The sequence below is a fragment of the Parasteatoda tepidariorum genome, chromosome 4 (genome assembly GCF_982258835.1).
Source record: "Parasteatoda tepidariorum strain Cologne lab strain chromosome 4, Ptep-v5.0, whole genome shotgun sequence".
Lineage (NCBI taxonomy): Eukaryota > Metazoa > Arthropoda > Arachnida > Araneae > Theridiidae > Parasteatoda > Parasteatoda tepidariorum.
The window spans coordinates 86,003,248-86,017,539 of record NC_141758.1 but is presented as its reverse complement, the minus strand read 5'-3'; positions in this window follow the sequence as shown (position 1 = coordinate 86,017,539).

The window sequence follows — 14,292 nt, the reverse complement described above, 5'->3', positions numbered from 1 at the left end:
GCTAACCTTAAAAATTAGAATCTGAGAATCAGTATCGCAACAACTATTGCAAGAAGGAAATAAGACTGATATGTTTTTTTTGATCACTGAAGCAAAACCCAACGTGAAATAAAACACAAATGTGTGTACATAAATGGACAAACTATAGTTTCAGTTCCATAAACGGAACCTTCCTAGTTTCTAAACGTCAAATGAAGGTAGAATAGTAAAGAGACAGACACGTGTAAAGTGGTTTAACCAATAAGAACAGATGCACAAGTTTGATGAAGGACATAATAAGGGGGTGATAAGAAACAAGTGTAAGGGGTTCATATCTCCCCTTGCTGTGTTTTGTTTTACTTTACATAGCCCTAAAAACACCCAATCCTTCATTAAATATTTTTTTTATCATTTCCAATAATATTACATGAAATATTTAAGTTTTTTTAAAATAAAATAACATTTATGCAGAAAAATTACTACTCATGCAATTCGAAAATTTGAAATTTCTGTAAATTAAACACATAATGTTTATGAAAAATAAAATTGCGATTTGATAGTTAAGTGTGAGTCATCAGCGTCAAAATATGTATGCTTATTTATTTATTAAAATAAACAAACATCGCTTCAACATTGTCCAACGACCTACTAAAAATACAACCAAACATAAAAGCATTTATTTAGCAAATTGTATTGAAATGTAATTCCTGAAAACAATTCTATATGTTACTTGTAAATTGAAAACATCAATATTATGTTTTTTATAATTAAGATTAGTTTTCTTGGAAAAAAATCAATTCATTAAGAGAGAAATATCGATATTAATTTTCAGATTTCAATTGAAATATGTATTACTTTTCTCAAATAATTAAGAACTTATGAATTTGCTGCCCAAGTTCTACCTAAACGCCTTACAGTTTTGGTCTATGTACAATGCATATAGTACATGATACTATACATATTGCTTTAACCAAAATCTCTAAAATAATATTATTCACTATTTAAAGAGCGAGCTCAATTCAGAAAGAGATCGAAAAGGAAGTTAGTGCGAGATAATGAGTAGGGATTTGTTGAATCTAGTTTAAGCTGTTTTTTCTAATCAGGATAATAGATCGAAATTATAATTAAAAAAAACTGGAAAATTAGAAAAAAATTTTGAAAAAAATTCTTTTTGAACTATAGAAACTTACTGAATTTACTGAAACATTAATATCAGGCTGCTCATTTATAAATAGCTTAGTGCAGTGGTTTCGAATTTTCATACGGCTACAGAACCTTAAGTGATTAAGTTTTGTCTCTCTTTATTTTATTTTATTTTTTATTTATTATTTTTTTTGCGGAACCCGAATTCTAACTATAAGCAAAATTAGTAGCTGTGAATATACTAAAAATAAACTACAAAATATCTGGATCGTATTTAATTTGAGGTATGATATTTATTCAGTCACCGTTTTATCTAAGCTAGTTATGCATTTGATTTTGACATACACTGAATTATAGTTTTCAAAAAAGAGCTTCTATAGTCGTTGGGAGCAGTTAACAGAGAAATATGATTTTTTACTCTAGAATTTGATCATTTACTATTGAAAAGTTAGTTTAAAAATACTAATGATTTTTTTCAATGCATATTCTTTTAAAAATGTTTTTTATATCTTGTCATTTAAGAAAAATGTTTTTTTTTTCAAACAAATTTCGCTAATACTTTTTTAATTGTTAGTTTTCTCGAAGTTATGAATTTGATTTTGACATACACTGAATTACAGTTTTCAAAAAAGAACTTCTATAGTCGTTGAGAGCAGTTAACAGGGAAACATGATTTTTTATTCTAGAATTTGATCATTTAACATTGAAAAGTTAGTTTAGAAATAATAAGGATTTTTTTTAATGCATATTCTTTTCAAAATGTTTTTTATATCTTGTTATTTAAGAAAAATGTTGTTTTTAAGCAAATTTCCCTAATTTATTTTTAATTGCTAGGTTACTTAATTAATTTCCTAAAAGTAACTAGAATATCACATAAATGATAATTTAATGTTGGGATGTAAATGTAATGACAGATTTAAAAATCGTAACAGATTTAAAAAATAAAAACTCTCAGAACCCCTAAGAATCTGCTCTGGAACTCCAGGGTTCCATGGAACACTATCTTAGAATTGCCGGCTTAGAGAGAAAAAAGTTCACTGAGATTTTTTTTAACGAAATATCTCAGAGAACGACCTTCTTTGGATAAATGTTTTTTTTTCTTTCTTAAATCAAAGGTTAAAACTTATTTTTAATCAAAGGAAAAAGATATCTTCTTTCACTCTCTTTTCATGTATCTCTTTTTGTTAATTTTGGATTCGTGTTCTTTTAATACAGTATCAGAAAATAGCATCTCCTCTTATCTCTTTCACTTAATGGCATTGTTATCAGTGGATGATAAGCATATTCTAACTTAGTTTCATTTTCTATTTTCATATGTGAAGAAACAAATATTTTTTGTAAAAAATACTGAATTCAATTATTTTTAAAACGACACCACAACGAAAGATTTCGAAAATTGAAAAAATAAATGAAATATTGCATATTCTAGTACTTTTAATATCATCAGAAAATATGGATAGGGTCATAGCTTGTTTTTAAGCATATTTCAAAAATCACAAGACTTATAAAATCTATCTATCTTTTAATCAAAGGAAAAAGAAATCTTTATCTACTCTGTCATTTAATGTGTCAATGTATCTCTTTTTGTTAATTTTGGATTCATGTTTTTTTTACTACAGTATTAGATAATATCATTTCCTCTTATCTCTTTCACTTAATGGAATTGTTATCAGTGGATGATAAGCTTATTCTTATTCAGCATCACTTTTTTTTTCATTAAAGTGTGAGAAATTTAAGCTATAGAAACAAATATTTTTTGAAAAGTATTCCGAATTCAATTATTTTGAAAATGACATCAAAGCGAAAGATTTTGAAAATTGCAAAAAAAAAAAGTTAATTGCATATTCCAATATTTTTAAATGTCATCATTAAACATGGGTGGAATACCATAGCGTTATTTGAAACATTTCTCAATGGTCACAAAATTTACAAAATCTATTAACTCTACTTTACTTTCCATTATAAAATTGTCACAACCAGCTTATTAGCCTTTTCTTATAATGAGTAAAAAAATTAAATTAATCAATACGTATTAAGTCTTAGATATTTTTCAAGGGTACAAGTATCAAACAGTCACAAATTAATGAACCTTAAATAATTTCAAATTATATTTGATTATTTTTATTTGTTGCCCTTCCTTGATACTCCATTCGTCTCAAATTAGTTGCTACATTGAGGTCGAAAATTTTGTCACAAATTAGTTGCTACATTGAGGTCGAAAAGTTTGTCCCAAATTAGTTGCTACATTAAGGTCGAAAATTTTGTCCCAAATTAGTTGCTACACTGAGGTCGAAAATTTTGTCAGAAATTAGTTGCTACATTCAGGTCGAAAATTTTGTCACAAATTAGTTGTTGCATTGGAGTCGAAAGTTTTGTCCCAAATTAGTTGCTAGATAGAGGTCGAAAATTTTGGGTCAAATTAGTTGCTACAATACAAATGGGTAGAGTAATGAATAACATCTGGTGCAATTTGGTAGATCAGCTTCAGGAAAATTATACTGCTAATGAATTAACGATTCTTTAGCAGGAAGATAGTTTTAAGCGATTATTGGTGGAATAGTCCTTACAAAATGGGGCGTGACTTTAGACCGCGCGAACCCTGAATTTTTTTAACTAATTTAGTATTGATTGAATACTTCGAAAGTAAATGTTGTATATTAATATTATATAGCAGCCTAAAATCTCTAAAAGAATGTTTAACCAAAACCATAAAATCATCAGTATCAATAATATTCAAATATTGCAACTAACTGCGGACAGAGGGAGAAAGTACTTTTTCTTTAAATTCGAAACATAAAAATAAAGCTTTAACTACATCCAGTATCATTTACATTTATAGACCTTTTATTATTTGATAGACATCATTAAGTTACAGGTAAAAAAATTTTTAAACTATTTATGATGATGTTTGATTATGAATCATTTTTTAATTTTAGGGAAATAAATTGAAATCTTCAATCCATACGCTGGTTTGACTGTATAAGATCAAAATTGTCTGAACGTAGCATGCAAGTTTAATCATTAAATAAATCATCCAAAGAGACTGTAGGATATTACCCGATTAAAACCTTCATTCCCTTCAAAAATATATAAATTGTAAAAACCAGTAGACATGTTTCTCAAGTGGTAAAAAAAAACTGGCTCCCATTTTTACGACTTGCCAGTCGTAAATGAATAGAAACAAAGTGACTTGAAATTTAAAATACAAATTTGCCAACAAAAAATGAAAAAATAAAGTTATGGAGCAAAAACAGAAACACCACAATAGCCGAGAGAAAAATAAAAAATGATGAAAAAACAGAACAAGGAAAACCACATTGACGGAGGGTGATAAATCAGGGTAAAATGCATATTTTTGTTTTTTCGTTTTGGTTTATATAAGCATTTGTTTGGTTTATATAAGCATAAGCGTTTGGTTTATATAAGCTTGGTTAATAATAAGCATTTGTTTGCTATAAATTAATTAGTTGCACTTAGTGATTAATAGGTCCTATTGAACATTAAACAGAAATATTCAAACTTCTGACATGAAAGATAATTAATTGAGAGACAACTATTGTTAAATGCAATGCATAGCAATATAATTTAAAATTCTAAATGAGAAAATACTAATGAAAATATTTCATAATTTCGTTGAGGAGAATGTGCTTTCCTTTATTCATTATTTTTATTAATTTTTGAATAAAAATAATTAAATTGAGAAGCAACATTATTCAATCGAATACTGTTAAATTGAATTCATAACTGTACAAAACAAAGTTCTAAAGAGACAAATTATAAATCGAAATATTTCATTTTCTTGAAATCAAAAAAAAAAAACTTAGATGAATTTTTATTAAGCTTTATGAAGAAATGTCATAGATTCCGTCTAAAGAATGTATAGCAATAATAAAAAGTGGTTTACAATGCATTAAAAAATGCTGCAGACTTTGAAGATAACTGCAGCCTATCGTGCCCCTGAAAAACTGTGGTGTAATACCTATCTGAATTTTGAGTTGAAAAACTTCAAAAAGTTAATACCGAGTCAAGTGCTCATCGACACTATGAATGATGTGCTTAAATTTAAATGTGCCAATTACATAGAAAGCTGGCACTATTCTTAGATGCAGGTACTCAATTCATGAATTATGTTCGCCAATTTTGGCCTATTCCTGGAAACCGTCTAAGCAGGTGAATGTTTAATTTCGCTTTGCAAGACATTGAAAACTCCATTAGAAATGTAAACTGTTCCAAAAAGGCATGCACTTTCACTTCAATTATAAAGTAATCTATAAATTATGTAAAATAATTTCATAATATTTATTTTCAAACCACTTTATTCGAATTCGCGCTAATATTCTCGCTCTACTGCATGTATGCTTGATTAACAAACAAACTTTACTTTAAGAAATATGGTATATATGCATCTTAAATTTATGACTTTTGCTATCTAATGCATCTTTAAAAACAATTTTACTGATTCTTATGTATATCATATCTTACGGTTATAATAAATTTTAGTGTTTCTGAATAAATAAAAAAAAACGGGAGGCGGCTAATCCACACTAAGTAATGTAAAATAACCTTCTTGGTGTGATGAAGTACTTATGTTTATGAGTTACGTATGGTGTTACACCGCAAAACTTTGATAGAAAGTAGTTGCAACCATTTTTAAAGTAGATATACATTAAAATGTTTTAACAGTATTGATATTTTTAAAGCTGGAAATTTGCGAATTAGGTACATTATTCAATTATTAAATGTATAGTTAACCAATATTTCAGTGAGGTTGTTTAAATAGCACGCTTTAGTTCAAAGAGTCTAATTGAATTTTGCTTTATTTATATTAGTTTTTAAAGCTGCTTAGAATCGTAATAAAGACAAAATATTAAAATTACTGCCTCTATTCCCTGACCAAAAATATATTCAGATTGTTTAACGTAGTTTAACTTTATGTATAAAACATATCAAGTGACATAATAATTTTAACTTTTACTTGGAATTGGCTGGTTTATATCCAATTCGATAGAATTATTTCATGATAGATATTAAATGCTTTATTTCAAAATGTGACATATTTTACAACTTTAGGTACAAAAACTCCTCCACGATGTATGAAAAACAAAATTGAAAATAATGGAAAAAACTTATCGAATGAGAGAGAAAAACTGATAAATGTAAAAAGCTCATAACGAAACAAAAATAGAAGATAACTCTCTGTTTTGCTGAAAAGTAATGTACAGTTCGTCAAAAAAAAACGGACCACTCAGAATAAGTTATAATCTAATGATAGAATCTTCACGTTCTAGGACTTAATTTTAATGGCTTGAGAGGGCGACCTCAATAATGCTAATTAATAAGTACAAGCTATATTTTAAGCTCCAAATTAGGCACAAAAACATGCTTTCTCTAAATAAAAAAACATTTTTTTCCTGCTGAATCAGTAGTCTGATTCGCGAAATATATCCTTTTTCTGGGAAATATGGTCCTAAAGTATGGACCTCTTAATGTTAATTTTACTTTTCGTGTATTTCGCTATATCTCGAGAACTTCCTAAGAGAAATGAAAACATTTTGAACACTATTATAAAATTTGTTATTTCTTCCTGTGTTCCTAACTATCCGTTGGGAACAATTCATTCGCTTCTCATTTTCGAATTAATGGCGATTGGACCTGAGGCTACTCCCCTATATTTTGCTAATCTGAAATCCAAACCCGGTAAAAAAAGAGTTATGTTTATTCAGAGAAAGTACGTTCTCGCGTTTGATTTCATAATTTCAGATGCCGTCTGCATTAAATAAATAGCATATTTGATGTCGCAATCTTGAACCATTTAGATTGCGTCTTAGAAAGGGAAGATCCGACCATTAGCTCAAAAGTTAGCCTGAATGGTCCATTTAATTTTTTTAAGTAATTCATCTTCAATAAGATGTTGAAACCACTGGAGGTAACCCGTAAAAAAGAACAACTTCCACGAACGACCATTTTACTATGGATCAGAAAGTGGTCTCTCCCGAAAACTTTAACTATATATTTGGTTTTTGTATTTGTGTATTAGTACCCTCATTATAGCTGATAAAAATTATTCTTTTCTAGGTAAAAACGGATAATACTGTAAGAGATCATTACTGCACTAAGTTGAAAATGGCACTCCCCTATTGTGAAAACTTAAGAAGAATTGATTTAGAACTGAACAATGCAAACTTTATATCTGCGATTCAATCAACTCTGAATAACAGTTATGCAAGAATTATTCATCTTGATAGATACATTTATCCAAGTGATCATATGCTGGCAGAATTCTCATCTCGAGTATATCACGAGAAAGAAAAATGCTTACGTCCAATGGAACAAATATGGAAGAAAACTGAGCTGGATAATAAAGGCGAAACGATATCCATGGCTGAAGTACAAAAAAGAATATTCGTGGATAAAGAAAAATGGGTTTTATTAACAACTGCAAAAAACTCTGGTGATGGTCATTTTGGTGCTGCATAATGGAATCCCGAACATCAGCCAGTTGTTATTGCACACAAAGGCACAAATCCGATGAGCGTGAATGATCTTTGGACTGATTATGAAGGTATTTTATCGAATGAATACACTTCTCAAATGAGTTCTGCGGTTTCTTTTGCCGATAATATTGCGGTCAAACTGGAAAATATCAATAAAAAACAATCAGTCAATTTGACACTGTCAATTACTGGACATTCTTTGGGAACATGGCTTGGACAAATTACAGCGTTTTCTACTAAATACCTAACTAAAGGCGAGAGTGGCTTTTTTTTAAAAAGCAGAAAAGAAAGTTTTCACGCGCATACAGTAGTCTTCGATAGTCCTGGTTGCAAAGACATGTTATTGAAAATGGAAAGTGATTTTGATGTACGCTACAGCGGTAAAGCCCATTCATCTTTTTTCTTGGATGTCACAATTTATCTATCCTCACCTAATTTGGTGAATACTCTTCACTCACATCTTAACGTTGGTAACTTATATCGGGTATTTATTGAAAATATATCCCACAGATCATCTAGTTGGGATTTTTTTCAATACACGATGGAAACTCACAATATGAGCATTATTAAAAAAGCATTTACTTCCAAGGGAATATGCAATTCAAATGAAAAGATAATGAGGATCATAGACTGGCCATTAGTAAAAGAAGGATTAGGTGGAATAATAGTTAAAAAAATATTTTATATATTTTCAACAAACCCCAACGAATATGAACATTTTCATAAATTAGCTGATTGTACTAACTGTTATAATCCACCTCCTGATGATAGCGACTATTGTACTCTTCGTTATCAAGTAAGAAGGATGGAAAAAGGAGAATGTAGTGCTAATATTTTCATGCAATCGGAGTTTGAATTTCTGGATAGTTGTCACAGATTAAAGCAATACTCGATGCTTTCTGTCGCTGATGACTTATTTCTTTTGCTAGATCAAAAATCAAGAGGAGTGATAAGTAAAGACAAAATTGAAGAAATACTGCAAGATCTTGCAATAAAAAAGGGAGCAGGGCGAGGTATAGTTAAACACAATACGGAAAAACAATTGCAAAAGTTAATTATTTGTGTCAGAAACATTTTATTTGTTTTTCCAGATATTCAGAGTGAGATAACTAAATTAAAGAATTTGGAAGTATTTATCAAAGTGTATGAAAAACAGTCTCTTAAGTATCTTAAATCTATTGAATATATTGAACTAAAGAAAACAACGATGGAATATGCTGATTTTTTAAATAACGCTGACTTGAAGTTTTTGCAAATAATTTGTAAAGTGCATCCTGTAGTTGGAATCAAAAAACTACATAAGCTTCTAATGGAGAATAAACTAGTCTATGAAGCTAATGAAATCTTTTTTTTTAAGTCTGAAGCAGCTTATAAACTTAGAGCAGTTTTTTGCTTTGAATGAATTTGTGAAGCAATTAGATAAATACGCTTTAATTTTATTTGTTGTGGAATGCGATAGCAATCTCTGGAAAGAAGATAAGAAATTATTAATTAACTATTTTTTAAAAATATTGAATATTTTAAAAGATAAACAGAAATTTAAGTTTATTTTATTTTCAGGAGAGAAGAATGATTTAGAATATTTCTTAGGAGATAATGCAGAGTTTTATTATGAAATGGACGATAACACAAATTTAGAGTTTTATGATTTAGCGGATGATTCACAAAAAATACTTTCAAATAAAACAATTTATTTCCAAGGTGAAAAGACAACTTTAAGTACATTAATAACAGAGGAGTCAAAGCATGTAGTAGACGAAGGAACATTATCGAAACTCATAAACAAAGAAACGATAGAAATAGGAAAAAGCCTCTCTAATTTAGGGGATATTGAAAACTACTACATCCATCGAATTTTTAATCAGCCTGCAATTAAGAAAGATATTAAAAATGAAAATAAAATGTGCATAACCTATAACAGTAAAATTCAAAAAACCAGACCTTATCGAGAGCAAGACATAGTGTTGATTTCTGACAAAAGTGCAGATTCTAAAAATCTAAATATTCATTGGCTAAAAGAAGTAGATAGCCAATTAGTATGGCAAAAATCTCAAGGTGCTCTATCAATATTACGTGATTATATAGATGCAGAAAATTTAACTGAATTTCGTGACATAGATGGACGTATAGTAATTATAAGTGCAGTATCTGGAGCGGGAAAATCAACTGTACTGACTAAATTAGCACAAGAGATGAAAAAAAAAAATTCTTTTTTGTGGGTTGTCAGAATTAACTTGAATGACTATACAGAAATATTTGCAAATAAAGACTTCATAAAAGACGAGGAGGAAATTTTTAACTTTATAATGGACATAGCTGGCTTAAACACCCCTCTGGAGCAAGATTCATTTAAGTATAGACTGAATGTCTTAAGTAAAGTCGCTATATTATTAGATGGATTTGATGAGATCGTTCCTAGATACAAAGAGAAAGTTGTTGAACTACTAAAAGCTGTAAAAGATTCCAAAGTAGAGAAACTCTGGATAACTACTCGTCCACACATGAAAAATGAACTAGAAGATGTATTAAGTGTACTTTCATATAGTCTAAGGCCACTATCCAGAAACGATCAGGTGACGTTCATAAGAAACTATTGGTGTAATATTCAGGGATTTAGCATCAAAGAGAACTTAGAGAGTTACAAAAATGAACTACAAGTTCTGTCAATACTCATCTCAGAAAAAAATTAGGAATTTACAGGAATACCATTACAAACAAAAATGCTGGCTGAAGCTTTTCACGAAAAATTTAAGACTTCTTGTGATCTGTCCAACAATAAAGAATCAAATATATCGATAAAACTAGATGTGATGAGCTTATATAGAGCCTTTGTTGAAAGCAAGTACAAAAGGCATCTTTCAGAAAAACAGATATTGAATTTATCAAAATCAGGTTCAGAGTATGATGTGCTATTTGCATCCTTCATGAAAAATTTTTCCTTGTTAGCTTTATGTGAATTTTTCGTTGACAAAGATTTAAATCAGTTTATGGTTGTAGAAGAATTGGATACGATAGAATTGTTCAAGAAACGGATACAAGAAGGCGAAGAAAATTCAGGTTTCATTAGTCATATTGCTGCTGCCAAACCAATATTTATTCACTACAGTTTTGCTGAATATTTTGCTGCAATTTATTTCTCCAAGAACATAGAAAGAAAAGAAGTGACTAAAATTTTTTGCCATCAGGTTTATAGAAAAAAGCATAACTTATCGCTTCTTTTCGATCAAATGGTAACTGCTGAAATGCATACATGTAAGATGCATATTGCAGTTTTAAACAATGATAGAGAAAAGGTGGAACAATTATTATTAAATGCTGAAAAAGCAAAAGATTTCATTAACGCTGCAGATAAAGTAGGAAGAACAGCACTGCACTTAGCAGCTGCATATGGAAATTTTTATTTGGTTAAAACTTTGTTGAATCACGAATTTAGAGTAGATGTTAAAGATCAGCTACTTGGTTGGAGTCCTTTAAGATATGCAGATAAAGACTGTCGTTGGGAAACCGGTGAATTACTCTTAAGAAAAGGTGCGAATGCTTGTGACATGTGTGAAGCAATAAAAAACCTTGAAACTTACGATGCTGAAAATCCTAAAAAGACTTTATTACACGTGGCGGCAAAAAAAAGTTTAGTAAAGATTTTAGAGAATCTCTTAGAAAATAAAAGATATTTTATCAATGTTGTTGATGAACATGGGTGTACTCCTCTTCATTATGCTGCAGATGAAGAAGTTGCTGATTTTTTAATAAAACGGGGTGCCGATATTCAAGCTAAAAATAAGTCTTTAAAAACACCCTTGCACTATGCCGTTCAGCACCGTAAGGATGAAGTTGTTGAATTTTTAATAAAAAAGGTGCTGATGTTGAAGCTAAAGGTTATGATGATGAGACGCCTCTATTTTCAGTTGACTCTAAGAAGGCATTCGAGCTTTTAATTGCAAAAGGTGCTAATATAAATGCTAAAAGTAGCGAAGGTTATACACCTCTGCACAACGCTGTTATGAATGGAGAGGATGAGATTGTCGATCTTTTAATAAAAGAAGGTGCTGATGTTGAAGCTAAAAGTTATGAGGATTGTGAAACTCCTCTATTTTCAGTTGAAACTAAGAAAGCATTCGAGCTTTTAATTTCAAAAAGCGCTGATATAAATGCTAAGAGTAATGAAGGTTATACACCTCTGCACAGCGCTGTTAAGAATGGAAATGATGAGATTGTAGAACTTCTTATTATAGAAGGAGCAGATATAGAAGCTAAAAGTAATCGTGATGAAACACCTTTGTTTTTTACTACCAGTAAGAATGCATTCGAGCTTTTAATTGCAAAACGTGCCAATATAAATGCTAAAAGTAGTGAAGGTTATACACCTCTGCATAGAGCTGCTATGAATGGAGAGGATGAGGTTGTCGAGCTTTTAATAAGAGAAGGCGCTGAAGTTAAAGCTAAAGATTATTTCGGAAGAACACCTTTTTTTATGCTAGAAATCAGAGAATATGCGAGTTTTTAAGTGCGAATGGCGCTGATATTGATGTAATCAGTAGCGAAAGTTCATTTACCGTTGGACTGGGCTTTCATCAATGTTTAATTTCTCATCCATGCAATGATTTTGCATTTCTGTAATAGTGTTTTAGACAGATCTAGTGGGAAAGTCTAACAATAGATTATCTTCTAAAATCAAGTTATAATTATGGTGTAAAAAGATTGCCGACTATATTTCTTACTTTTATTTATTAAGAAAAGGAATAAATTAAAAAAATAATTGTTTTTTAAATGACAGTTTGGTAAAAAGAGACTTATCAGAAAAGCGATGATTGTAACGCCTCCAATTTTTATCATTTGACTGTTTTGAATTATTGCGTTCTATCTTCCGAAGTTTTGATTCATTAGATTTCGATATGATTTTGTTTGTTCTTGAAATAAAACTTTCAACTCGATGCTTATATTTTTTTGTACACTTCATTTTCTACTAGGATTCTAAAAGTACGTATGCTTTGACTACAAGGCAATGTAATAATGTCCTTGGAGCGAAGTTTTCTTTCGTTTTTAATTTCGATTTAAAGTAGATAACAACAAAACGAGAAGCACTAAAAATGTTCATTTTTTCTACAATAAGTACAGAAAAATAAATTAACGAATTAAAGATGGAAACTGGGAATAAAATTTGAAAAACATTTAAATATTTTTAAAAATTTAAAACAAAAATAGAAGTTAAATTTTAGAATTTAATTTCCTTAAATATACTTTATACTAATAATGAATAGCGATATTTAAATGTGACTTCTAAAGTTAAATAGAAAAAAAATTGATATCTTTATTTATTTGTTTTAGAAAGCATTAAATTTTTAGAAAGCATTTGTTTGAAGAAAGCATTAAATTCCTTATTAATATGTTATTTTGAAATAAAATGATTTTATAAATAGCGCTTTACAATTCGGTTCCGAAAAAGGTATGTAAAAAAATTTAGAGTAATAAAAAAAAATTATTTGAAGTACTTCTTCTAAAAGTAAAAATTTCATTGCTATTTGCGCAATTAGTATCAAACATTTATGTATGAATTATGTTATGTTAAAACAAACATATTGATTTTAACTATTTTAGAAACTATTATTACCGAGTAGCGTGAGCTACATTGTAAAACTCAAATCGCAATGTTGATTTCAACATGTGCAATAAAAACATCAAAATTTGAGGAGAAGAGGTATCAGTTAATATACTGTATTATTTTACGTTGTTATTTATTCAAGTTGATATTATTAATACTACTGTTTATGTTATTATTAGTGTTGTTATTAAATATAATTATGTATCGTGTTGGTTTAATCTCATAAGGTAGTTTTTTGAGTTTTTAAAAAACACAAAATTCTAATGAAATACTTATTCTGAAATACCTATACTTATCATAACAGTGAAACTTCTGTTAGTTGATCACTTTGCGAGGCATAACTATAAATGTCAACTGAGACAATTGATCATCTTATAGAAGAGGGGTATATGTTTCTTTTATCGTTTCTTTTAGCATATTATTCTTGTATTTGACACATTTTTCTTTAAATATTACCAAATGATTAAAGTTTTAACACGAGTTTTGTATCTTAATCATCAATCATCTCATGTCTCTTAAGAAATTAAATGAATTGAAAAACTAATCGTAATTTGTTACATTTTTTACATATGTTTGTTACATATATTTGTTACATACATTTGTTTTTATAAATATATTCAAAAATTATTAGTGTACAAAAACTTATATGCAATTAAAAAACTCAATATTGCATTCATTGCAACATTTCAGAAATTATTTTGTTATACTTACGAACTAATTTTTTGCCAAAGACTTCAATAGAGTCCTATATGGTGTTACGTTAACTTTTAAAACCAACATAATAGCGAACATGGCTACCGTTAAAGGGATGGTATACATATAACGGTATTGATGTTTATCGATACATAATGAGTATCTTTCCAGTACGCCTTGGACAAGTAGAGAGACACACTAATCTATTTAGTTATACTTCTTTTTATTTATGTTTCAGATAAAATTTAAAACTCTTCTTTTAAAGCAATAGATAGCAAATAACGTACCATAAAAATCCAATAGCTCTCTGAGAACTAAGATAAAGGAATATGAAAAATATTTATAGTTAGATTAGACAGGATGAGTTTAATCATATCTTGTTCA